This window comes from Haemaphysalis longicornis, unplaced genomic scaffold (genome assembly GCF_048455015.1).
Source record: "Haemaphysalis longicornis isolate Haplotype H1 unplaced genomic scaffold, Haemaphysalis longicornis Haplotype H1 scaffold_8, whole genome shotgun sequence".
NCBI lineage: Eukaryota > Metazoa > Arthropoda > Arachnida > Ixodida > Ixodidae > Haemaphysalis > Haemaphysalis longicornis.
The window spans coordinates 140,507,756-140,535,144 of record NW_027526445.1 but is presented as its reverse complement, the minus strand read 5'-3'; the positions used below and the strand labels follow the sequence as shown (position 1 = coordinate 140,535,144).

Below are 27,389 nucleotides of genomic sequence, written 5' to 3'. Positions count from 1 at the left end.
ATTAGTAAAACAGTGTTTTTTATATATAGGCGTATATATAGCGTTCGCCTTATAAAGTAGACGGATTTAACGCCCCTTCAACGTTCGGACAAAAAAGATAATTAAGCAAACATGGTCAGCCGCGAAAATTCTCGCCTAGGGCCCGCAAAATGCCGCTCGAGGCACACCGCTTTTTACTATCCATCAGAGGGGCCTCACTTTGATCAAAATGAAATAAGCGTCAACACCAGGGAAACCTCCCGAGGTGAACAACTGAACTGAGGTTAGGTGACAGTCAGCGAGTGGGGTTGAATCAGTGTTGCCTTAGGGTTTAACCTCGACATCAGCCGGCCACATTTTAGGTCGAAGCGTGCGCCTGGTAATGTTAAGTACCACATCTGCAAGCTTACAATTTAGCACGGACGCTTTCTCCATTTTTTAGCCATTTTGTGTGCACCGGAATCTAGCGCATCTAAAACAAACGATTCCTCAACTTGTGCCACAAAAGTTATGCACACACCTGTCTAATGACGACGATGGCTGAACGCGAAGCTTTCAAGTGAGGGACTCCTTGGATGCCGTCTGAGTTTGGACTTTCATTCGCAGACGCTTTGGACATTGACTCGTTGTGCTTTGTCACGCACGCAGTTTCGTCTTTCGATAGCATCGGCTTTGACTTTGACCTTTCGCTATTCGATCTGGCACGAAGAAAGCTTTGCGTTCAACCATCGGCGTCGTTAGACGGAGGAGTACGTGAATTTCTTCCTTCTCTACAAGCCCGTAACGTCCGGGATAATGCTAGGTTGGGCATTCTTTTTTACAGCAAAGCTGTATACGTCGTCCCCCTTCAACTGTTTCATCGCCGTGGGCAAAAACGATCTCCGTGGGCAAGAATTCCAGTGCGCCAAGGCCTAAGACGCCGAGCGCGGGCGTCAGGCTAACGGGCCATACAGCATAGAGCTCAGAATTATTTTAAGAAAACCACAAAAGAAGCATCAGAACCACATTATGGATGATAAGGTGCGAAAACGGAACGGACATGTATATCAGACAATACACCCACCGATCACAAAGAACGCGCACAATAGTATACCTTTATCTTATAAACCGCGTATCAATGTACACTTAGATCCCTCGTATAGATATATATGCGTTCACTTAGCGCGCGAAAAATTCCCATGGGTTTGCTCGTCGTTTGCCATTCGAGTCATTGAAGGTTTGGAGCACGATTGGTCGCCCCGTTTCAGCGAAAGTTGAATGCAGTTTTAGCGAAGGTTTTGACGCAGTTTTGATGTTACAGAGCTTTCGCGCTTCTGTAAACTTTCTTTAAAGGAGGGATTGTAAACTTTTTTTTCGGTCATGTTTGCTGCATCGTGAGAAATTCGATACTTGGTGTATTGTGTTTCGAAAACAACGATAAGACAAAGAAATCAGATTTGGTATTCTACTGAGCCAGCTTGCTCCTGAAATGTTCGTGCTGCATATGGCCTCGAAAATTTCGAAGTTTGACGCGAGTTTTGAAGAAGCGTCGCTTTTCAAACACGCCCACTAAACTTGCGCTATACACGCGGTTGTATAAATCGGAGTGCTATACAACGTGGCTTTCCAGCATAAGTTTCCTTTGCAAAACTAAAGAAAAAACTACTGTTTCACAACCAGCGAAATTCCTGTGAAAGTACCCGGTAAAAAAAAGAATACGATGAGAATACGAGCTTAACTTTTAAAAATCTGAATACACTGAAAGTTCATCAAACACAATAGACACTTTTGCTATTTTTCATCACCGAGACCTTGAAAACGAAAAGGTATTTAACGAAAAAGAGAAACAAGGGCCTTGAAAATTCCGGCTGACGAATTTGAGCGGAAAGGAAATAGAACAGAGGGCAGATCACAGCGTCTTTCCTGAGTTCATCCAGCCCCAACGGACGGTTATTCTGCGCTAAAGCGAACATAATACCCCGATGTACACAAATGTGCACTCACGAGCAGCACCGTAGAAAACGCACCCCAGATAAGAAGTTTAGTGCGTTCTTTCCTAGCGAATCTGCCTCCAATGGCTTTTTCCAAAACGCATTGTTACCACCTTACTGTTTTCCAACTTTGATATTTGTCATTGTACTGGCTGCTGGATAGCATCGACAATGCGGATGCGGTGTTCGGGCATTGTCACCTAGGGGGTGTTGACTGCACCGTAATCCAGGAGAAAGGTCTGGCTTTCGCGTGCGCTGATGAGGACGCCTCGACGTGAATCACCCGCTTCGTCAGCGAATGCCCGGAGCTGCTTTCCACTGCGGGCAAACTTGAGAGCTCGAAATACTTTCCCACGCCTTTTGAGCGAGTTCGCGTTGCGACAAACGGAGCAACTGTTCCTTTCTTAAAGCTCAAGACGCGTGAATGGGCGCTGCCACAAAGGAGGCAGCAGGAGTGTGTAATTAAAGCGATTGATGGATCGCCTCGGCGACGAAGGTCAGTGAAGAATAAAGGTGAAAGTGGCAGCTCTTCCGTTCGGCCTGTGTACGTCTTTTTTTTTTTATTTTTCGTTGTGTATCAGGCACATCCGGCGAGAAACGAAGAAGACCCTGCGCCCGCGCTGGGTTTACGTAAACTTTGCCTCGGCAAGAGTTGCTACGGTATGAGCAATAGAATTGCTCATCGCATCAATATTTCTCGCTCTTCCTTTTCTTACTATTTTTTTTTCTTTCTTCCTCATTCCCAGAAACGGGCGAGGGCGCTCAAGGACGGCGGTCATTGACAAACACCCATTCTGGCATCTTGTTGTCTTCCTACATGTGTTAATAAAGACTTAAACATTATGCGTCCTTACGCGTATATTACCTTTCAGTAATCCCACTTGTGCGGGAATCCCAACATCTTCTACAACCTTTCCATCCTCCGTATCCCTTCCTGAGTAAGCAAGCTGGCGCAAGGACCACTGTACAACACCAAGACGCCGCAGGCGTTCCGGCGCCGTGTCAAGTTATGGTGAGTGCAGCGCCAGACTACAACCTCGGAAGTACACAGAGAGCAACATGGACGGCCTTCGGCATGACATTGTTCGATTTATGTTGTTCGTTTGGAAGGAAACCGAAGTGGTTCAGAGGACAATCACAACCGAGAGCTCCTGGCACGACCAACATTTAGGTTAAAGATTAGACGTCAATCTTGCTCTTCCGAAATCTATAACACTCAGTCGGCTATGATAGCTTGCGGTCTCATTTCTACTGCTTAAAAACTGCCCAGGGACTGCCCTCGCAATAGAAATCTATGGACAACAAACAAAAAATACACGCAACTCCTAGCCAGGAGCATTAAGGAGGCATTCTAGAAAGTCCAAACCCCGAACGCTCAGCTTCGGCTGGTCGAAAGGGCCCGCCAGGCGGCGACCGCCCAGGGACTTCTGGACTGTAGGAAGACCTCTCCCATCGCCGTGGGTCCAGAAGTTAACTACTCTTTGGGCCAGTTGAAACGTACTCCTCCTTTTACGGAGCGGCTCTAGGGCAGTTCTCGGGCAGGGCAAACTGGGAAAACGAGGAGACTGTTCACTCTCGTTCGTTGTGCAGCACGCGAGATCTCTCTTTCGCCTCCTCTCTGCTTCCTCACGACGTGTTCGATTGTTACCGCGCAGTGAGTGACACGGCTCCGTCACGCACGGTTAAAACGACGTCCGCACCTCAGGCCGCTGACGTTCTCATTGGCTTCTCCATTCTTTAGCTACGGGCCAATCCAGAGCCAACGCGCCATTTGCCTCTTTTTACGCCTGATTGGTCCGTCACCGAGTCACCTATCGACTCATGCCATCTCGGCGGGCAGCAACAATTGGTCTGCTCGCCTTGCGAAAGAAACAATCGGCGCACGTCTCTCTATCCGACCCGCCGATCTTTTGTTTCCCAGCACGACATTGGCGGCAGGGGTCGCAGCCGCTATTGTTTCGCTGGGCAGGGTGCCTTAGTCGCATAGAGACGTCACGTCACAGCCGGCTTCACGGAGAGCATTGTTAACGCCGGGGCGAACAGTAGTACCACGTGGGTTGTACTTTTTTGTCTTTCAAATGCGCCTGCCAGAGCGGCGTCACTCAAGAGCCCCTGTATACTATCACGAGATCGTATCATGCGTGGGTCATTGTTGCCTCCTGGCCTCACGATGAAGCGAGAAACGATGACGATCTCCTGACAGACGTTGACGAGACAATGGACCTGTCAGTCACCTCTGGCGCCAGAGAGCTGCGCCGACGGGGCATGCGCAACCCCGTCTTATTTTTGCAGACCCCCGCGCTGGGACAGGGGTGCCACAGGGCTGTCACTCAAAAGTGTTCGCCGCTATTGTTTATGCGCGATCGTATCGGTGACGACGTCCTTATTCCTTGCTCGGGCTTCGTTAAGATGGCAGATCGTTAGGAACGTCTTTCTTCCACAGCCTTTCCCCCAGTCTTCCGCTACGGGCTTTCGCGTGCTGTCGCTCTAGAGTGCTGTTTACACAATAGCTGGACGACCACAGAACGTCGTCAATGACCACAAAACTGGCTATCCTTCTAACTGCACGGTTTCGGGCATGGGTGAATCTATATGTGCAGCTCCTTCAGACCATGGTGGTACATCCCCATGAGCAGCTAGCTCAAGAAATCAATGACCTGTCCGCGCAGGCTGTAAATAAGCACCACGTTCTTATCATGCAGTAGACCCCAGCTTAGTGTAGTGCGAAGAAGCCGACCGAGCAGATGCTTCAGCTCATTGCGAGTCGTTTATTACCCAAGTGCCTTTCACAAGGCAAAGCGGAGTGACTGGTTGCTTCTTCGATTGCAAGGTGCTCTCAGCATTTGCCCTGGACCGACCTCAGCCATGTAGGTGTCTTTACATGCACTCAACCTAGTCGGCAGCTTCCGGATGCCAAGTGGCGTGCGTAATCAATCAATCAATCTTTATTTTTCCAGAAAAGTCTGGACGGTACTTCGGGGGCTAAAAGCCGCTCTAGGTAGCTTGACTGGTCCCTGAAGACCGTTACATTTGCAGCATATGACGTTTACAGCAGCGTATGAGGTGTAAATGAACATTGTTGAAGAATGGGTTAAGGCGAAGTGTTTAACTTGGTAACGTGCAATTTACTACAAAAACAGTATAATAGAGTAGGATTCATTAAGACAGCAATGATTGACTTCAAACATATATAGCATGATCAACTTAATCGTATAAACAAAAGAAAACTCGACATGTAGAGAAAATATTGTAAGCCGAGGTTTGATAGGGTGAGTATACAACAATAAGAGTGCACAGAAGTTGCATTATGATGGCAAAAAGATATGTGGCACAAAGGCGGCAAGAATGCAATAAGAACATAAAAAGGAATAAACCGATGCTTGCAAGGAAAACATACGTGCACCTTCCCAAGGATCACACCATGAAAGCTGTTGCTCACAACGTAGATGCGAAAAGTTCGCGCAACTGTCGGTGTGTTGCTCTATTTAATTCACAAGAATTACTCAGAATTGATGGCAGGGTAGAGTGAAGTGCTTGTGACTTATACATAGTGGGGAAACGGTGCACAAACCAGGTTAAGATTAAGAGAGGTTAAGGTTAAGGTTAAGACACAAATCAGGTTACGGTTAAGAGAGGTTAAGGTTAAGGCACAAACCAGGTTAAGGTTAAGAGAGGTTAAGGTTAAGGCACAAACCAGGTTAAAGTTAGGAGAGGTTAAGGTTAAGGTTAAGGCACAAACCAGGTTTGAAGTTAAGAGAGGTTAAAGTTAAGGTTAAGGCACAAACCAGGTTAAATTTAAGAGAGGTTAAGGTTAAGTCACAAAACAGGTTAAGGTTAAGAGAGGTTAAGGTTAAGGCACAAACCAGGTTAAGGTTAAGACACGAACCAGGTTAAGGTTAAGAGAGGTTAAGGTTAAGACACGAACCAGGTTAAGAGTCCTCAAGCCATCGTGTATCGGATTACACTCAATGTGGCGGACACGGAGTATTTTAATACGAATGAATTAAAGCGCTTACTCGCATACCCACCACAGAGCAACCCTTACACGCAGGAGACATTCCGTTCCCAGATGGGCACGAGTCCAGCACTTCCTGCACGCACCCACACTCTAATCCTGGTAACCCATAATGTAACTTCTAAACGGGAGTAACCTATAAAATAAAGGTTACAATGGATTCATTTTGATGTTTTCTTTATCCCAGTCCGTTCTAAGGGTTACAAGCGTGAGGTTAAAAGCGATTTATGGGTTACAATAATGATTTATAGGTTACATCAACAAAATCTGACATGTAACCTCTACGTTGTAACCTATAAAACGCCCTGTAACCTCTAAGAGATGCTCGTCGTGCCTTCTCTCCCGGCGGCCGTTGATTTCTCCGTTGCATGACGGGATATAGAGAAATGGCGGCGCCGGCAGGCCCGGTGGCCGCGTTTTCGCGCCACTCGAGCCTTTTAACCGCTGTGATACCCCTACGATGAAGCGAGGATTGCTGTTACAAGACTTATTTGTCGGCGTGAATCGCGGAGGCTGCGGAGAGCCCATTTCTGACTGGCAGCGCTTCACGGCCCGTTCTTCTACGACCAGCATCAAGTTCGCATGTTGGACCAATGCCCCGGCGCCAGTGAAAGCGAACTCGGTGAGTATATTCCCGTGACGGTTTCGGTGTTTTCATTGGATGTATCTTTTCGCTGGGGGCTTTTCAATTTGAAATTGCAGCATTCGAGAGGGATTTTCGTTACCTGACTGGTTGCTGCGCTGGACGTTTTCTGTTGTCCGCGACGGCATTTGAATGAAATCACGGGCTTGCGTTCGTTGCGTCAGACTAGAGCGGACGATCGGGAAAGCACAGATAACGGCGCCCGTGACCTGCTTTCTGCTCTGTTTGCGCGCCTTCGTCATGTGTTGAGCGTTTTGTTTACGCTGTTCGCTGCATCGGGCGCACTTGACGAGTTATTGGCCCATGTAATTGTCAGGTAGCTCTGTTTGAATAATTGAATTTTTTTCCCATTAAAGTCTTATATTATCGCGCTATTCTCTGGGTATTATCATTTTGTTTCAGTCGTCGGGAAATGTTCATTTTTCTCGCTGCATATATTCGGAATGGTGTCCATTTTATTGGTCTTGTAGTAATATATCCGGATAAACACACGGTGTGTGCTGCAGAAAAGTAGTCCACTAAATGCTGCCCGAAATTTTTAAACTCACTTTTGTCCAGCACAAGCCTCTTTTTTGTGAAAGTTTGCCTTACGGCACAATAAAAAGTTTTCGTATGTACAACACTCCTCATTTTTTTCATTCTTTTCCTTGAGTGGGTAAATTTGGTGTTAGTCATTTTGAGACAGCGGGCTATTTCCACCATGTTGAGTGGTTTATTATTCTCATTCGCACAAATCAGTCGTTTATTTATTCGCGTGGAATTGCAGGGCAAATGATTGTCTCGCGTGATCCTAGTGTAGTGCAGTAAAGCGACTTTACAGAATGGTGGTATGTATGAGCTAGCATGCAGGCTGCTTGATTGTTGTTTTTTGATGATACAGAAATTGTGACGAATTACACAGTGACAGGTGCAGGTGTCAAAATGTGTTCTGCACCCTCATCGGATCCTGGCTGTTCAAAAAGTGTGGTTGCATCTGGCTACCTATGCTATGACTTATCAGCACTACTGTTTTTTCTTGCAGGCAGTGCTCCTTGAGCTGACAACCAGGACTCCCCTGCGTATGACACAAGTTGAAATGAAGTCTGATTTCAGCGGAAACAACGGTATGAAAATGCAATAACTAAAACATATTCATTCAAATATTCTTTGTAAAGATGGCACCCAGGCCTGCACAGACAAAAGTATGATTCACTTGTAAAAATGCGAGGCCTTTCTTCAAGTGTTATGATGTTATATTTCGTATCTTATTTTGCCTCATGTTTAGTGACTCTTTCTATCAGTTCGTTACTACATGAACGTTATGAATTCACATAACGATTTCCTCAGCATGGAGCTTTGTAGTTTTTCAGCAACTCTAGCTATTCTATAAGATGCGTAGTTTTGCAGAGCCAACAAGAACTCTTTTTCTAAAATAGCTCTGTAAGAAATCTCCAGTTGTTAGTGAGTGCTTGTGCTGTGTTCTTTTCTTCGTCTTGTCAAGTTTGAGGTGTTCTTTCATTATGAATGTATACCAACTGCCTAGCTCTAAAGCCTATTACATTTTAACCCAAATAACCCTTCGAGTCATTACAGGTACAGACCTCCTGGGAATGCCACTTGAAGATCGGTGCAAGTTCTAGATGTATCCTCTCCCACAACACATCTGGACGAAGAAAAAATGTAAGTTGGCGATTCCTTTTTACTGATAGCCGAGGAAGTAACCACCGATAAGAACACTTTACTTAAATGAAAAACGTTTCGGCTTCCACGTGGGATCCTTGTTCAAAATGAAACTGCCAGTACAAGGGGGGGGGGGGAGGAGGATGTTTAAGTACAGCCAAAAATGTGATGCAGGTGGCGTCAGCATCGTGAAAGCACGTTTCCTGGGTTTAGTGCGACGTTCGCTGTTTTGTGTACTAGTGATTCCACATGAAGGCGCGGAAACGTTTTTGTTTTCTCTTTGCAAATGTATGTCAGTTTATCTCGTAGCCCAAAGTTTCTGCCTGTTCTGGGTGAGCATGCAGAAACATTTCGCGAGATAAACTGGAACACGGCACGATTAAAATTCGGGAAGGTTGGCCGGTATGACTATAGTGGCTTCGCGTTGTTCTGAACAATGCGGCCAAATTACTCTGTGTAACGATTACTGAAATGATGTGAAATTATTAGGAAAGGCCGTAAATCACTCCTCTGATGTGGCCTTTCATTTCATTCTCTGGTCTCCGTCTTCATTTCCGTGCAATATATTTTTCGTACTTCACATGCCTGTGGTTTGGTGTGAGGGGCTTATGGTTGCACTGGATTTTGTTCTTTTTCTGAAATTTTCTGTAGATGGCTCTTCAAGGTGGGGAAATCCAAGTGACGGCCCCTCACATATATACCTCCATCTGCGGCAGCAGGGAACAAGTTATTCAGATGACCTGGGGAAATCTTCAGCGTGCCCTGATTTTGTGCCTGCTTGTGTACTACCTAAATTGCGAAGCTTATCTCTGAATTTTTCCAAGCGCCTTTTTTCATGCACGAAATTATAGATACCATTTAAAGTTTGCCCAAAAGACAGATTGCAATCGGCCTAGAAACTTGTTAGTGCTGCATAAAAAACGATAGCTTGGCGTGGGAATCACAACTCAGGTGGAACTGTAAAGAGGAACCTAAGAGGGAAGTGTAAAGATGGATTCGTAAAGACGAGTGAATTTCAAGTGTAATATTAGACTGAGTGAAACGGAGAATGTAGGGAACACAGCCATAAACACTGCTTTTTATGAAAAAGTGAATTTGTAATAAATGTTCTTTCTACTTTCCCACATTCTGCGTTTTTTCTGTGGGGAACCATGACCACAACGCTGTACTGGGAAAGTGCACCCCTGAGAACCATCTTATAAATGTAGCTCAAACTCGAATTCGTCTGAAATTGTTCAATGGCAGTATCCAAACAATTTGGAATGCTTTGCATACATCCGTGCAAATATTGAGGTAAAGAATTTGTATACTTGGCCATGTTTGTGAAGCTGTTCACGCAACATTTATTAAATAGGTTTAATAAGGATATATGAATAAACCGAATTTTACCTGGAAGTCTAAAGCAATATAGGAAACACCAATTCGCCCAGGAAACCGCACTCGTCTAATACTCATTAAGGAACGATAATAACGCTGGGGTGGTTCGCAGCTTTGCTTTTTAATAAATAGCCCACAGGTGTTTCATAATAATAAATGTAAATGTTCAAAACTACCGATGCCAAACTTCTGGAAATGCGCTCCTGTTAAATGCGCAAATATGTGTGCATGTACTGCAATTCTCTTTTGATAATCATGGCCTAGGTTGTCAGACAAGAATTTTTGGCTTAAGGCTATGTTATCATAACTTTGGCGTCCTTTTGAAGCATGCTATCAAGTGCACGTTTCCACTCAAGCTTGGTTTCACTAAAGCCTAATGTTGTTTAACTAAAACTCAATTTAGCAAAAGACCTATCATGCATGTTTGATACTGGTTTCTTAAACGGCACAAAACTGATGCAAACATCAAATTTATTTATGCCTATTTATAGGACTTAAGCGTTGCCAATACTCACGAAGATTTTTGGGTGACAATCTGGGTAACGATTATCGAACAGGTAATGCAATGCATATATATTAAGAGAACATTTTCAAGCTTTTTGGCACTGCTGTTTTAGGAATTATAAAAGTAACTTCTCTTTTAGTCCCAGCCATGTGGCCGGCAGTTTATTCAAGGGACGAAGAAAAAACACCCGACGCAAAAGTTTAGACGGCGCAATGGACAGCATGGTCGCACATATCTTCCACTAAGGCAATGTTTGTTTACCACGCGGGAAAGGCGCCTTCGGGGTGTCGCCACAGCGGCGCCGGCGAAAGCGCGCCTGGCGCGCAACATCACACCTTCCAATTTCTGTGGCCTTGGACGGCGGTAGATGTAACTTATATAAAGGTATACATGCTGAAAGCTGCAAAGTAACCCATAACTGCGTGACCCTTACGTGTATACGTATATAAAGGTTACGAAGATATAGGTTACATTTGTACCTTATAAATTATAGGTTACAAAAATTCGAAAATGTATACCTCTATTAAGGGTTACCCAGCTTAGAGTGCAGCGCCGTCTACTACTTCGCTGAAACACTCCTATTCATTTGACCAACGGCTAAAAGAACTCCGTTGTTCGGTCTTAGCAGCCTAGGGGTATAGAGCCGCAGATTTTGGAGCCAACAGCCTGGGTGCAAGCCCCAGAAATGCCAAAAATTTCTCCAAAGCCACGTCATGCCTTAATGTAAAGTTCTCTCTCAGCTCAATTATATGCAGTCTTACCGTAAATTGTGGGTTGGGTATCTTTTAGGTTGGTGTAGGGGGGGGGGGTGTATTAATAGGCTCAATTGACGTTGCTGATGGCACCATAGCTGCCCCGCTTCTACAGTGTTTCATACAGTTAATATATACTGCCCACACTGTGATGACCCTCCAGCACCTGCTGTGTGAATGTGCTCGATTCAGTGCTCAAAGTGCGTCCCTCGCTGTGTCTTTGGGACTGCCCCTTTCATTCGGCTAAAGGACGTTTTAGGACCACGGGCTTGTCTCAAACTTGCTTTACGGGCTAGGAAAGCTCTGATAGAGTACCTGCAACACACGGGTCTAGACCAGTCGCTGTGAATAACTCGCCGTTTCTGTGCGCATCAAGTCCTTGAACATCATCCCCATCATCTCCATCACGTCATCAACTGGCGTAGCAAGTTAGCCATTTTAGTCCGGCTAATATCGTTCTCTCTCTCTCTCTCTCTCTCTCTCTCTCTCTCTCTCTCTCTCTCTCGCTCGCTGCAATCGAGAGCTGTCGTGGGCGCCGCCATAGCAGCTATAATAGGTTTTCTCTCCTACTTGACTTGCTATCCACAAGGCTTCTTCTTGCTCTCGAAGCCGAAATCAGCCAAAAAAGGGGACGTTTTTGTAACAGCATATCTGTTTACGTTTGAGCTTGATCCGGTGGCGTTCGCAAAGAGCACTCACAAAAAAATATGAAAAAAAAAATACCAAGCGCACGTGAGCCTGCGCCTGGTGCGGAGCGCAGGGCGTCGTCCAGGCTTGCGCGTGGGCTTGCTCCACGTGAAAAGCTCGCAAAAATACCAAGGGAATACAGTTCACATGAGTTCGCCGCTGAAGTGGGTAGCACAGACGCTTAATTCGCGATCCTGGGGCGGTATTCTCGTGTTTTGTCCCTTTTGTGTCCCTTTCAAAAGTGTCCCTTTTGAGCGAGCCCTGATTGGCTAAAAGCGAACACCCGGATGTGACGCCTTACAAGCACGGCGGAGCTATGAGCCGTGGCTAGTCGGAGCAGACGATTTGGAGCAGACGATTTTTCGTCGCCTTATTGTTGGTTCGCTCGCGGAAAAATAAACACATAAAAGATACTCTGATACGGTTTCAGTTCTTTAAAATGCGTTTGCAAGAACAGTTACGGTATTTGAATCAAAGGCCCACTGCTTAACCGGAAGTACGTCACGATGAAAGGGACGCAAAAGGGACGTTTTCAAAGGGGACAGTTACGAGAATACCGCCCCTGGTTGCCGTGGCTCCTAGCTCGTGCTAACGCTGTCCACTTTGGGAGAGATGTGAAAGCCTGCAGACGAAACGATCCGGGACTGCCAGTCATGGAGAACTTTCCGCGGCAAGTTCAGAAATACAGGTGAGGTGCAACAGCAGGCTCTCTGTCCCCAAATAAGGGAGATGGGCCGCCAGCTCCGCTGTTTTTCCAACCTTACACCACTAGTGCCAGCTACGCCAATTTGTAGTCTTGCATGACTCTTCTAAATAATTCCTGTCAAGTGAATCTACTGAAGCTCCACTTTTCGGTTAACAAAACAGCTTTAAGTAATTGTTTAACATAATTTTTTTTTTTACAGCCTTAGGCCGTTCGCCAGCTTTTCATGAGGCATACCAAGGACAAGTGCGCCGTTCCTCCCCAGTACGTGACGGCACGCTCGCCGACACGCGACTCACCTAGACAGTGGCGCCAGATTTCCCCCTGGTGTACGTAAATATGAAACTCTACGGTACCCATCCCGGAACGGAACATAGTGAGTCGCCGACGCGCGACTCACCTAGACAGTGGCGCCAGATTTCCCCCTGGTGTGCGTAAATATGAAACTCTACGGTACCCATCCCGGAACGAAACATGGTGAGTCGCCGACGCGCGACTCACCTAGACAGTGGCGCCAGATTTCCCCCTGGTGTGCGTAAATATGAAACTCTACAGTACCCATCCCGGAACGGAACATGGCCCCATCTGAATCGGATCGCTCGTCGTCTACGTGTATCATCCCGTCGTGCGTGCACCGTTTTGCCGCCACGTGGCCGCGTCGTCTTTTTCTCGCAAGCGGCGCGAAGAACTCCGTGGGGGCTCTGCGCTCGGCGGGAGACACGGGAGACGACGCCGCAGCCTGTGCTCCTCGTTTCGAAATAGCGTCTCCTCGCCGCTTGGGCGAAGCAGCGGTCGGCGAGCCTCAACAGACTTCCCAGAATAACGCGGCGAGAAGGAGAGGCCTCCTCCTCCTCGTGAGAGGCCCCGATGCCGTGCGGACCGCTGCTGTTTCCCGGCTTCTGGGGGACTTCGACACTCGTGTCGCGCGCTGCGGGTCTCCGTCGACGTTTCCGAACGGCTTCCTAGCATAGGGCGGTACGCCCGAAAGCTTCCTCAATGAAACGCCGCAAACGTCAATGAAATCCAACTTTTAAGAAGCTTTATTTGGAGTACACGAGCGACAGAAAGAGTTTGAAAAAAGAAGAGGTCGGCCTGATAGAATAATCTTTGGCCTGGTATACTTCCCACTAAAGCAAGCGTGCGGGATAGAAAGAGCGAAAGTGGATGAGCATTGAAGGTATGATACACTGAAATCAGCCAATGGACTGTATACACTTAAGGCACGTGTAACGTGCATTTTACTGGAACCAGAAGCCTTCTAAAAGAAACCGTGGGAGCCGGAATTGGTGGCCGCTTAAGTGCGACCATCGAAATGACCGAATCAGAGACTGCGCTTGTGACGGCCTTTGCATAAATAGGCCATCTGCAGGTTCGAGTGATCCATCCATCTTCATCAGCAAGCGATCGGCTCCGCTTACGGTAGTTGCCGCCTCGGGCTGTCGTCAAAATCTTATACTGCACTTACTCAACAGGCCGTAGGCGCTGACCTTGCCCCAACTTTACCTCACCAAGTGAGCTTGAAGCCTGTTTTATAATACAGATCCGCCTCCTGAAGGCAAAACAATACATTTTTTTTTACCAGGTTGCTCACTCGCGGAGGCCTGTATATACATGCAGCGAATGCCTGAGGAATCAATTCGTGTTGTGGTTCCCCATGTTCCGGAGCTATAAACCGCGCTTGGAAACTAGTAGGCTTTGCGATACCGTATACGTCCTCGTCCAGCACGGCACGATGCCGTCTACTAATATTATAACCCGTGCGTCGTCACACTGTATTAGTCAAATTCGCTCGTTGAACAAACGATCCCGCATGAGGCAGATGCCAAGCCAGAAAGTCTATCGGCAAGGGCGGATGACGATGGCAGTCGATAAGAATGCCAGACGGGCATCTTCACTATGAGTCAGGGTTATACCTGAAGAGCGCTCTCAAGCTCGGGGAGTAAGTACACGCGTCGTTTGAGCCGCGAATTGGCTCGCCTCGCACATGGCATCGGACCAAGAAGTCATGAACGAACTGAAGAGGAAGAACAGCACGCAACGAACGCCACGGAAACCGCGTCGATGCCAGAGAATGCCATCGAGATCGCTTCCTGATCAAGTAGACTCTAGAAATAGTACCTTGAGAATGTCACCGACCCGAGGTTTTTGCTCATAAGCATCGGTTCGACCGCCATTTCCGTCACGTTTCAGGTGTTCTTTATTAGTTTCTGTCTTTCTTTAGCCGTGATTTCGAGTTTGGCAGACTTCCCCATAATAAATAAATAAATAAATAAATAAATAAATAAATAAATAAGATGTAAAAAAGAGAGAGAAACGATAACTGCCCAACTGATAACTTCCCAGACCTATTCGCGGCGAGAACGCGCAGTTAACTTGGACGCAACCAATGTCATTTTCTGATAGCACATCCCCTGCCTCCCTCTCTCCATATTCCCTCTCTGAACCGCTCCCCATGGCAGGAACGGCCGATTTGATGCTTTCACTGCGCAAGCTGACGAGGCGCTGGCTATAGAGTTTGCGCTTGAAGGTCAGTTTGACGCTGAGAGGGACGAGCCCTTTTCTGGGTTTGACCTTTGCAGTAATGATAGGCATCGCTTAAATATTAAAGCGGGCCATACGGCCGAGACACACAGAAAACTCGTTCAGCACCAAAACACGCCAACCCTTTCTCACGCTGTTTTAACCTCCTTCGCCTCCACTTGCCACTCGAGCCGCATATACGATATATAACACACGTGCACCCAAGACCCACAGCCTTTTCCCTATAGTTGCCGCCATATAACATCGTCCACCCGCTCACAACTTTCGGCAAGCGCGGTAACGGCCACCTTTCTTTCAACGGTTCTTCGTAGTGCAGTGGCGGTCCCAAGGGGGGGGCGAAGGGGGCGGTCGCCCCCCCCAAAGAGGTCCTCAGTTTCTTATTTTTAGTTTTTTTTTTAAGCATTCCACTTGCGCGAAGTTAAATCCCAGCGGGTTTCACCGCATACGCGCACACGCCTCCATGGTTATCACCACCTCCGCAGAATTGGCGCAAGGAGGAAAGCGATTCTTTATTCGCCTCGCCCCCCCCCCCCCCCCCCCAAAAAAAAAAAAAAAATCGCCCCCCCCAAAACCGATATCTGGGACCGCTACTGTCGTAGTGAGGTATATACGACACGTCTGCATCACGGCCCTGTTTTTTCTCTTCTGATACTCCAATAAACGATTCACCGTTTTTCGCTTCGCCCGAAATGCGACGGGAGTAACAATAGAATTCCCATCGACATGCGCCCATCGCCGGCGGAACTCCCATTCAGTTTACGTAAACGAAGACGGGCGAATTCCTTCCTTTATAGAAGGGCGGATAGAAAAATATGCGTATAATCGTTATAAAACTGCACCGAGACGTATACGGAGCAGGACCGGCGGTATACCGGCACGTGCTTTCGGTTGGGGCCGGTGTTTACATCTCTGTATCGCCCGGCTTGCTTTGATTATGTATACTGTTGAGGAACGCCGTCGAAGGAGAGAGAGAGAGAGAGAGAGAGAGAGAGAGAGAGAGAGAGAGAGAGAGAGAGAGAGAGAGGGTAAGGGAAAGATAGTGAAGGAGAAAGAAAAGGAGGGAGGAGGAGGGGAGAGTGAAGAGCGATCGGGGTCGTAGGAGTTTGAGGAAGACCCAAAGTTCGGGCGTGTGGTGTTTACACTTGAGGGGGAATAAACAGGCCTCTTCACTGCTTCGCGCGATGAAGGCCGTCGCAACGGTCTAACATCCGGAGTTAGATACGCGCTAAAACGAACGTCGAACTATCCTCCCTTCCGACGCAGCTAGACTTTTTTTTTTCTTTTTGTATCTTCTTTTCGGCTTTGTAAACAGGGCGGTAAGGCGGCGGTGCCCTACTTTTTTTACTTGGCTTTTTAAGCGCGCAAGTACAATTAAACATTAGTTATAACGGGATTGCTATATTCGTAGTTTTCCAAGGACCCCGCAAGCTGCAGTGAACGGAGAGCAAATCATTCCCGCTTTTAGCGAAGAACCGTTTATAACGAAGTAAGCTGGCTACCTCGAGGACATCATTAAGATCAGGGTTTAGTACTTACACCCATATGCAAAGTGTCAGAACCGAGGCTGCCATGCGGGCGAAGCAATTAATAAACGACACTGGTGACTGCGTGTGTCACGGCCCCCTGAAATCTTTCATGGGGTTACTTTGCCGCCACGCACCTCAACGACTAACCGCTGTGTCCAAGGCACAAAACGCGACGAATAAGGAGACTAGTGATGTAATGAGGCTCGTTAAATTAAAGTAAATGAAACTGCCTCGGCCGGTACTTCATACGTATCGCCGGATTAACTCGAATTTTAAAATAAATGAATTGGCTTAACGGCAAATGAAGTTCAGATCATCCAAGGGTGGAGATAAAATAAACGGGGAAACGTAAGCGACACCACGGTAAGGAGAACGGGCCCGGGGACACTTCCCTGATCTCTCCTGTGAAGTAGCGGGAGGGGTCGGGTTGTGAGGGGGTAGAAAAAAAAGGGAAGGGGTGTTACGGCAGTTTGGGGGTGAATGGGGAAAGATCTGACCCACCGAAGTCTGACTCCTTTAGAGGTTCTGTCTGCCACCTCGGGATGGGCATCAGGCTATGCGAATTAGAATATCGATGTATGCGATGGGACTCTAAAAAGACTGCTTGCGTATCTGCTCACTTCTCCACAAATGTCCCGGAAAGACGGCCGTCGTTTGCCGCCCCTGGCACGTAGCTGCCTCTCCTCTCTCACTCACCCACGTCTCACTCCCTTCTCCTCCTCTCTTTCTCCGCCTGGCATTATTTCAATGGAGGTTCGCCCACTCAGTTCATTTCTTTCATTCAAGACTGCAGGCTTGTTAAACCCAAACAGGAGAATTCAATCCAATTTTCCGGCGTTCTGGAATAGCTCGAGCCAACACCATTTGTTTTAGAGCTTGCTTCGATCTCCCGCCCCGTCTTCGACGCCGTCGCGTTTTTGACCCACGTGCATTGTTAATTTAAAAAACACTGGTATTCGCAGTTAGGAATCTTACAATTTGGCTTATATACACACACGCCTGATGAGCCGTTTGCCTTGAGTAATGTGGACATATATATGAACGATGGCAGCAGTTCAAGCAGTTTGGAAATGTCTCACCTATACGCATGTGAACAATTCGTCAATAATTCCTGTACAAAGCATTCTTTTGACTGCCATTTGGCCGGTCGGTTGACTCGAATGAGAAACAGACAGACAGAAAGGAATTTTTTCGCGTTTAGGTACACGTCAAGATACGAAAACCGTCTTTAAAAAAATTGCCCCAGCTTGCACTTAAAATGCAAGGCTGGAGAAACAGCAGAGCTGGCGGCCCCTCTCCCTTCGTCGGAGGCCCGGCTGTTGCGCCTAGCGTCACACACTGGAACAGCCTTGTCAAATCTTGCTAAGCTTGGCCTCACCCCTCAGCATTTAGCCTAGCCTAGTAAGAACATCGCAAAACCAAATAAAATACAGCAAAGTCCATAGCAAAAGCTTGCAACACCGGAAGAAGCTAGGTAGACCAACAGCTCCGCTGTTATTTTTTTTTTTCTTTGGCAACTGAACACCTATTTTACATCCTTTCTGCACACAGAAAACCGAGGGTGTTGCAGCTGGTCAACACCATTTTTGCCCCATAACAAGGGTGTAAAGCTACAAATTAGGGTGTTGGAACCTGATCAAAAGGGCGTAATGACTTCCGAACACCCATATCCCACTTATACTGCACCTTGTTGAGGGCAAATAGGGTTGTAAAAAACTTCAGTGTAATGGATAGCCATTTAATCCCGGCTTTTGGTGAAGTACCGCTTTTACAATGTCAGGTCTTCGTTCCGAGGGCTTCTATGTAACGAGGGTTTACTGTTATGTACCAGCGTGCATGCGATTCACACGCGAAATCACTGAACGTTCTGTGGTTTCGCTGGTTTCGATTCCTGTCCGAAGTATCCCGGCTAACCTCTTCGACTGGGCTTCGTTGGCCGGAGCCCAACTCGGCTCAAGGAAACTCAATACCCGATGAAGTCATCCCGACAAGTCTCTTCAACATCGCTTCAGTGCACTGTCACGGAGCGACGACACAAGGCGAGATTTCTCGGAAAGTGACGTATGAAGTTCACGCAAACCCTCTTAAGGCTGGATACACGGTGTGAACGCACTCAATAGTCGGCGGCTCCGGTTTCGCACTGGCGCAACTCCGGTGGCAACCACCTCAGGCCGTCGCTGGGTGAGCGCAGATCTGCGGCGAGTTAATTGGTCGCAAGGCGAGAGACAACGAACACCCGGCCGGCCGCGGCGCCGATTTCTCCTCTTTTGTGGCCGTTGCGAGCCCGCGTTCCTCGCTGCGTCTGCTGCTGCTGCGTCCAGCCATGCGGGCTTAATCCCCCGGTAACGACGTGCGCCGCAGAGATACGGCGCGCTTGCCAGCAACACCTCGCACTTTAGAAGGCCTGCGCACGCACATACCTGCTCCAACGCTCCCGATTTCTCCCTAGCCTACCGATCACTTATTGAAAGCCCCACGCCGCGAGCGGATAGCCTACAATCGCCTCTTTCCACGAGTCCATCTTAACTTAGGTGTCACCTCAGGCCTCACGTTCTAGGGGGTGTTTGCGCCGCTCGTGGCGTTGGCCGAAGCTGAACTCGGTCTGCTAAGGGTCTCTGCTGCTGCGCGTTTAATTAGCCGGACAATGGGAAAAGAAGAGCGCAACGTGACGCGGCGCATGCGGTTCGGCCGCTCGTGACACGGATCGCTTCCAGTTGAGGTCCGAGTGCGCCGCGGTTAGGGAACGTTAATCCGCCCTTTGTGGCGGGCCAAACCGCGCTTCGCGACCGCGGCCACGTCCACGAGGCTGTTAACCCTGCGGGGCCGGGAGATCGCGTTTCGGCTACTGCTGGGGCCGGCCCGGTGGACTGGCGGCTCCCGTAGCAGCGATGTTTGCAGCTTACCGCCCCTGACGGTAAAGCAACCTTTTCGCAGCGAAGCTGTTTAGCAAATCGTAATTTTTCCTGTCCGCAGTTAAAAATACCAAGAAATTGCCGAGCGCCCCCACAAGAGTGCGGGCTTCGTGGCGACCACCAGGCAGTTAACACAACCAAGAAAATGCCTATCCGCTCTTTCCAGCCCCAACAGGTGGCGCTGCGGAGAACGGCAATGGCGGACGAGATGGTGATCGGGCCCCCGTGGCAACATACGTGCCAGCATAAGTAGCGGCCTAAAAGGCCATAGTTCCGCTTGAAACAACTACTTTCTTTTAAAGAATGAACACAGGTATACGTTGCTGATTACGAGACAGCATTCGATTCGTTTCAGGGTGTGTCTGCTGCCGTGTAAAAAGTGCTGCGTGCGAGGCAATCCGCTGTGCACGGCTCAGGCCGCACGGAAGTGGTTTGAGAGCAATCCCGCCTCATTGGACAAACAACCTGCTGCAGATTGTGCAACGCTAAGCTTTAGGACATTATTGCAGTGTACGTCATCGCAGTGTACGTTTTACTTTAGGCGTGTTCATTTTTTCACTGTGTGCACACTAAGCAGAAGCCCACGCGCACCCCGCATGGGCGATAAGTGCGCCTTGCGGTGTTTTGCTTGGGTGTAGTAAAACTTATCTATGACTTTGGGCAGTAAAACCGCGAAGACAAGGTTCCCATTACGTCGTATCAAGTAGTATACAAACGAACGTGTTAGCATTTTATGAAAAAATATATATATATAAGCCTACGTATTTACTCGTGGCATACACTGGCGTGTCATATGGAAGCGTACATGAAAATACAGGCAGTATTTTACGGGTGCGCTTTTGGCTTGCGATAATGAAAGAGAAATCTCCTGGCTGAAATTACGTTATGTTGATTTGACTGCCGGTAAGATTTGTAAGTGCGTTGATGCTTGTGATAAAAAAAAAAGGGGGGGGGGGGCTACTAAATGATTTCAAGAGCTCGCGTTTAACTAGCAGACCCAAAGTTATAATACTGGCATTGCTAAAACATCTTGCTTCAACATAATTATATATATATTCAGTCATAATCAATAAACGCATCCCCACATTTGCTTTTCGCCTTCGCGTGCAAAAAGTTAGCATTTGTTTCTTCATTGAAAAAAAAAAAAAAGCAAGCGGATTGGACACTCTCTGCTGCATATATGTTTGAAAACAGTAAAATTGAGCCAACAACACCTAAGCCAATAGGTTGACATATTATGCGGTAGTGAATCTAAATAATATCTGAAAAAGACGATCACAAGGTTATACAAACAGCCTACAAACTCGGCGCCCTCACAGCAAGGAACTAGATATTAAATGATGGAGCCGTAATTCAGCAAATAATAATTTAAGCACCACGTAAGCACAGGTTGGTCCGAAAGACATGTTTTTCTCCGCAGCAGACACCGATGAGGCCCAAAACTCTTTCATTTACGCGCCGCTTTTATAGCTTCAAGAAAGTTTAGAGAAAATGAACGCTCGTTCAGCCTATCTTTTCCGATTATTTATATGGCATTTTTTATTACTATAATAGCGATTACTGTTTTATTTTCGCTTCTGCGAGGCCGCACGAATGCCGCCGGCCGCCTCCACAGGGGCGACCGGTGCGCCGATCACCATCTCCCGGCTTCGGACAAATTCCGCGCGGCGTCACTAGCGTCGCTGGAAAGAGCGAACACTCGGTTACAACTCAAGAACAGCACCACCTCATGTAGTGTATCGCTCCGCCAAAACGCCGGACCCGTGACGTCAGTGCGCGCGCGTTTTGAAAGGGGTTTGCTATGAATGCGTGATATCGTCTGCCTTGTCTCACGCAGTTTGTTTGTCGTCACTGGAGTCGTTTATAAGCATATTAAGTCCAAAAAATCACGGGAACGGCTCACGCCATGTTCAAAATATTCCCAGTAACGCCCTACTTGCGCCGCGCGGAGAAACATCCGGCTACGGTGATAAGGCACAGCGGCAACTTCCGGTGCCGTTCTTAAGTTGTCACCGAGTATAGTGCTCGTGTGTGCGTGCCTCACGGCTACCGCCAAGCGTCTCTGGCGCGAGTTTGTCCAGCCAAGCATACCCACTTAGGGAGATTGGCCAATAATAGCCAAAAATACTCCAGCGTTTGCCATGATCGTGGCAACACTTGCTCGGAACGAGGAAGACACGTCATAGTGCACGCCCCTCCAAGGTGATGTCCAATGATCCTAACTTACGAAAGAATTGAGAGTAGCTCACAGTTATACCAACAATGATCGACTAAATGTCGCTCCGGCAGCGAAGAAACAGCAAATCGGCTGCAATCGTGGACTTAAACCGTCGTGATGATCGTGAAAGTTCGCTACCTTCGCTACCTTCCAGTCTTACGCGTGACTGTGAGCTTCCTTCATTTTTTTTTTTAATACGAAATCATTAAATGGCCAATTGAGCAAACAACGCGTCTGTAGCAGAGGAATGCGCTTTCTTCATTTTCTTGACCAAGTGCCTTTAAAGCACTCCATTGTGGGGGGCTTTAATATACACGCGCTTTACGTCAGCGGAACGCGGCCGTCCATGCCACAGATGAAGTAAGGGATCGGAATAAAGATGCCGTCATCGTCCATCATCGTCGTCAGCTCTCCCGTTAGATGGCGTCAGGAACAAGCAGCGGGCCAACGCGTTGGAGACAGATCGAAGCCATTCGAAAGAGTAAGGCCGGAGTGGATCGCAAAGCACCACGTGTAGGCATTGGATTGGGCACCATTTCTTACGCATTCAGGACCACTGAAAGTGTTTGGACGTCCTCGGGACCTTATATTGGAAAAGATAGCACAGCAAGGTCAAAATGAAAATGTAGACACCATGCCTGTATGATCCGGCGTACTTTCAGCGTATACGTAAAGGAATAAGGAAGTTGAAGAGGCTGCACAATGACAACGGACACGAACACGAATGCGCACAGGATTCGCTCGCTAACTTCCAACTTTGTTCTCACTGACAGAAAAAAATACTACCATTAAATATATACTGACACTTGTCGTCGGTGCAGGCGTTGTCACAAGCAATCACGAAGCAGCATTACCCCGAAAAATTACCAAAGGAAAAGAACTGAAAAGAAGAAGAAGAAGAAGTGAAGAAGGAAAACCCTCGGTAACGCCCACAAGGAACTTTGTGAGACGAAGCAAACGGAGAGGCAAGAATCCGTAACATGTCACCAACTAAAAAGAAATGCGCGTAAAAAGCTTCCAATAAGAGCACGATTACGAAACGACAAAGAGCTGACGCGCAAGTGTTATAGGAAACCGCCCAATGGGCAGGCATGCAGAATGGCAATTTTGAATTCAAGGAATATAGCTGCTTGGTTTTGTAAACTTCCATATTCGTCTCTTATTTTAATTACTGTCTTATTTCGTAATCACTGTCTCACTTTAAGGTTTTTGCCCGTTTTTTTTTTATTAAAAAAAAGGTGATTTCCTTGCAGATTCGTGACATTGCTTTTGCTTTGCCTCACCAGGTTCTCTCTTGGTGTTGTTGGGTTTTTATATTTATTTTATTCATTATTTGTTTATTTCGTCTACTTCTTTCTTTTGGGTCTGAAAAACTGCGCTTAGGTGACGTATGCTAGCGCAGATAGAAAAATTTGAACGCGACATGCCGGCAGTAATGCCACGTTGCGAAGCGTGAAATAACTTGCTCTTTAATGCTGCTTACTCGCCCGAAGTTGTAGCTTATTGCCGCCAACCCCTATCTCAACAAAAAAGGCAGTCGCACAGAACACGGCCGGGCTAGAACAGCGGCGCGTGCTGCGCGCACGGCGCCGCTCTTGCCCGGCCGTGGACAGAACGACACAAACGTCGCGTTATAGTAAGTCAGATTGTTTGCTTCCGCAATGGGTGACCGTCATAATAAACCGACAGTAACTATCAGAGACAAATGCCTACAGCTCCCCTCAGTCTCGTTCGCCGAGAAATAAGCACTGAGACTTCCTTTCTTTCCTTTTAAACGACAATGTGCCGCCATTTACCACCCCAAGGTGTTAATTGTGTTAATTGGGTTACGGTAAATTAGGAAAACTTGTCATCATTTCTCAAAGAAGGTTGAGAGAAGGGAAAAAAGCTAAAAGTGCGTTCAACCTTCGCTGGAAGTGCGCCCAGTCGATCGTAAAACCTTCCAAGACTCAAATGGCAAACAAAGAAAAAACCTAAGCGACGATTTTCGCACACTACGCGCCCGCATTTAAACAAACGATCTAAATGTACACCGAAACGTGGTTTGTGAGATAACAGTATACTATCGTACTCCTCCTTTATAATCGCTGCCCGCATTTTCTTATCTAGAACGGTCACTTTTTCGCGATGTTCAAGTAGCCGTTTTGACACAACAGAAACCCCGTTTCAGCACGCACGCGCCATGTTTCCAGAGATCTTATCAGAGCTTTTCGGTCTACCCATCGGTCTATGGAAAAATGCTTTAGTTCTTTGACAAGACGCCAGCGGCCCCACTAAGAAAGCTTCCGCTTTAAAAAATGGCTTCTTCGCCATCAAAGCCAGGACAATCATTGTTGTCACCGTCATCGGCCCCTTCGAAACCACAGACAGACAGGTAGCGGAATGTATTTCGGCACGAAATGCCATTTCCGCAACAGTATACACCACCCACACATCCACCACTGTGAAAAATGTCACTTAAAAACGGTCGTCCAGAAAACTTCAAGCGAACGAAAACACACGGAATGGCGGTTTTTTTTATGAAAAAAAAAATACGTGTGCAGTTGCTTGAGAGCACTTACACACAAAGATATCACGGGTTAAACAAAAAAGAAGGTTAACAAACGTCTGGGCTCGAATCCACACCACTACAAACGCACGGATTGTACGTCAAGCCACGGAATTCGGACGGAAAGTCATTTTCAGCAGTTGGTCATAATAATGTTACAATGTCGCGAATATTAAAAGAAAAATTCCCCCGCATTTCCCCGAGGGGGAGAATGTGAAAGTGCGAATGCACGGTTGTCGGCCCGCTTGCGGCGCTTGCGCTCGGCCCCCGCAGCCCACCGCCTCGCCGCCTTCTCTTCCATCTCTTCCATCGGGTTTGTAGTATCACGTGTACACCACGCAGTTATCAAGCCGCTATAACGCCGCTGAGTCGCCAACGCACGCCGCTGACGACGTAGTTTGAGTGCGTTAAAGATATAAGGCGCGTTCTGACACCGATATCAGCGTCGCGTCCGTAGCTTATTCGGTAGAGCGTCGGGCTGCGGCCCGCAAAGTCCTCGGATCGAAACCTGGCGCCGGATGCTGTTTCTTTCTTAAATATAGAGGAGCACTGCGGACGCCGCCGCCGGCGGTGGATGGTTTGGGGTCGCTTATAAAGAGCATTCGCTCTTAAAACCGGTAGATGGCGTTAGGTGTTTTCCGGAAGGGTCAGTGCTGTACCGTTTAGGAAACAGAATGTTGCTCCAGAGGCAGCAGCGTAAAAAAGCACACCCGCTTACATCTCCTAATTGCACTCTGTTATTTTTTTTTATTTGCACACTACTTTGTGCGCGCTACGGTGCACACATTGAAAACTTATGAAAGAGCATCGCGGACGCATACAGCGGACACTTCGGGTGTCGTAACGCCCTCTCCTTTGTGTCCGGGTCGTTTACACCCGGCGAGGTGTGAATACCGCTGTATACGCACTCCCCTGCGAGCGTGTCTCGTTCAGCCTTCGCCATTCACATGCAAATGACCGTGTACGTATACGTGCCGTCACAGAACGCTGTTTTGCGCGCCCAGGCTCGCGTATCCTACAACAGAGCGGCCAGTATATTGTCTGAGAAAGAAAGAGAGAGAGAGAGAGAGAAAAGAAAAAACAGCTTGCTTGTCCCTTATTTTAATTTTGTTGTTTAAATTATTTTTGTTTCTTTCGCGCTTTCGCGTACCAGGCATGCGGGCGATTCATTAGCGAGTAACGTATACCAGACCCCTTCTTTCTTCTTCAGCGTGGAGTGAAACACGCCACGCAGTTTTCGAGGCCCCGTATGGGCAGGGCGCGCTAATTGGCCTTTGGCCGCCGGTCACTGGGGCCCGGATATCCATTGGTCACCCCGGGGCGTGTTCCTTACTCTTTGCTGAGCCGGACGCAGTTAGCGTGCCCCCCTTCTTGCACACCCATATTGTTGCACGGGCGGTGCGGGTGGGGTAGAGCGAACACCCTGCACCACCTATATGGAACAAGGCCCTCTGTACACCCTCTCTCCCCTCTCTGGGCAGGGGCTGTATTCTCGTGTTTTGTCTGTTTTGTGTCCGTTTCAACAGTGTCCGTTTTGAGCAAGCCTTGATTGGGTAAAAGCGAACACCCGGATGTGACGCCATGCAAGAACAGCGGAGCTATGAGCCGCGGCTTCTCGGAGAGCAGATGATTGGGAGCAGACGATTTTTCGTCGCCGTGTTGTTGGTTCGCTGGCGGAACATTAAACACAGAAAAGATAGTTTAAAATACGTTCCGTCGTTTAAAATGTGTTTAAAAGAACAGTTGTGCAAAAGTAAAAACAAAGCCCAACTACAACTGGAAGATACGTGACAATAAAACGGACTCAAATAGGACATTTTCACAACGGACAAACATGCGCACGAGAATACCGCCCCTGGAAGTGCTGGGAGGTAAACAGTGGCCAGTCTACACCCCCCCCCATTCCAGGCCGCTTGACTGAACGCAGCACCACACTGAGGTGACATTGGCCTCCAGTTCCCTTGTAAGATAGTGAATGCAAAGGGGCTTCTAATGGACGTACATTTCATAGCGTACACCGGAAACTCTTATTTTTAAAATCAAACTGGAATATAGGACTAGTCGGAATACTACGTGACGTTCATTTGCGGAGCGTAGAAAAGGCGGAACACAACGAGTAAGAAACAGAACCCCCACCCCCCCCCCCCCCCCCCCCCCCCCCCCCCCCCCCCCCCCCCCCCCGGACGCTGCGCGGTGTCCATTTCTAATTCGTTGTGTTTCAGCTTTTTTACGCCGTGCAAGATGAACCATTTTATTTAAACAGAATTTATCACAAGCATCTTGAAGCTCTCGGGACATTTCCTTAATCGATAGTTTCAAGGCGGTATAATTAACAGGTTACACGGACTGAGTGTCCCTTTTGCAGAAAATGTGCCGTGGTCATGGGTCCGTCGTCGTTATGTATGCACGCACGCAATTTCTTTTTCCCGTCGCAGGACTGCAAGTGCTGCTGTTGTGCTTCTACGAAAGGGAAAAAGGAAATGGTGGCCTGCGTACCTAGTAATTATTTGCCTTCTCTGCTGCTTTCAATTAGGTGGTCTGAGTGGGTTCACTTCCCTGCATATGAGCAACCGATCGCAACTATACGAGTGATTTAAGCGATCGGAAAGACGCAACCATTCATTCCCCAACCGAAAACTAATCTCCACTCATTCTGAAGCTTGCGTCCAAACTCTGACAAAAAGAAGAAAAAAGAAATCCCAGAAACACAGCAGGGTTCATTCCACCTCCGTTTGTACACTACTGCACTTTGAATATCGCCCTATCGCACTTTCCGTCACAGCACTTTGATCCCAAGGTTATGGCCTGCGGTTAATGCTTATTTGCAGACAGCGTGTATCATACTAGCAGTTATCATCACAAAAAAATGGGTCTGTGTGCCGAGGAACACAGCTTACATATGAGACGTTATATGGGACGTGACTAAGTGTGCAATTATGCCTGTGCCGAAATTCTCCGGCCTTGTCGTCTAGGCGGTGCCCTGAAAGGCCCGTGCTCTCCCTCCGCATGCCGGGGCCAGCTAGGTGGAGCGCTAGCGCTGCTGCATCGTGCCGGACTTTGCGGCTCGCACGTGGCACGGCTCGGTGTGATATTGGATAAGGTGCGGCTGGCACGCGCGTTATCCTGTACGCGGTATTCGGCGTTGCGGGCAGCGCTTAATAGACTGAGACGACGTTAATTGGCACGGCTTAATACGGACCTTGCCCCCACTCGTCATCCACGGCGCCCCTTACCCTCCCTTCTCTCCGCTGTGTATAGGAAGGAGCAGATGTGTTCATTTCTTCGTGAGGGCTAATATACAGTTTCACCTGTGCAGAAAATATGTCTGTACAATGACCATGTCCCCAGCTCGCG

General features: G+C 47.9%; 1 protein-coding gene and 1 long non-coding RNA gene across 2 annotated transcripts in view; one reads left to right on the top strand and one right to left on the bottom strand.

Moving 5' to 3' along the window:
• The window catches only part of LOC144149797 (homeobox protein six1a-like), an 80,642-nt gene that overhangs the window by 33,443 nt on the left and 19,810 nt on the right, over positions 1–27,389 (bottom strand). The window lies entirely within an intron of this gene.
• Positions 6,229–9,403, top strand: LOC144148876 (uncharacterized). Its single transcript, XR_013318088.1, has 4 exons — positions 6,229–6,586; positions 7,629–7,710; positions 8,180–8,266; positions 8,918–9,403. It is a non-coding gene; the product is annotated as an uncharacterized LOC144148876 (long non-coding RNA).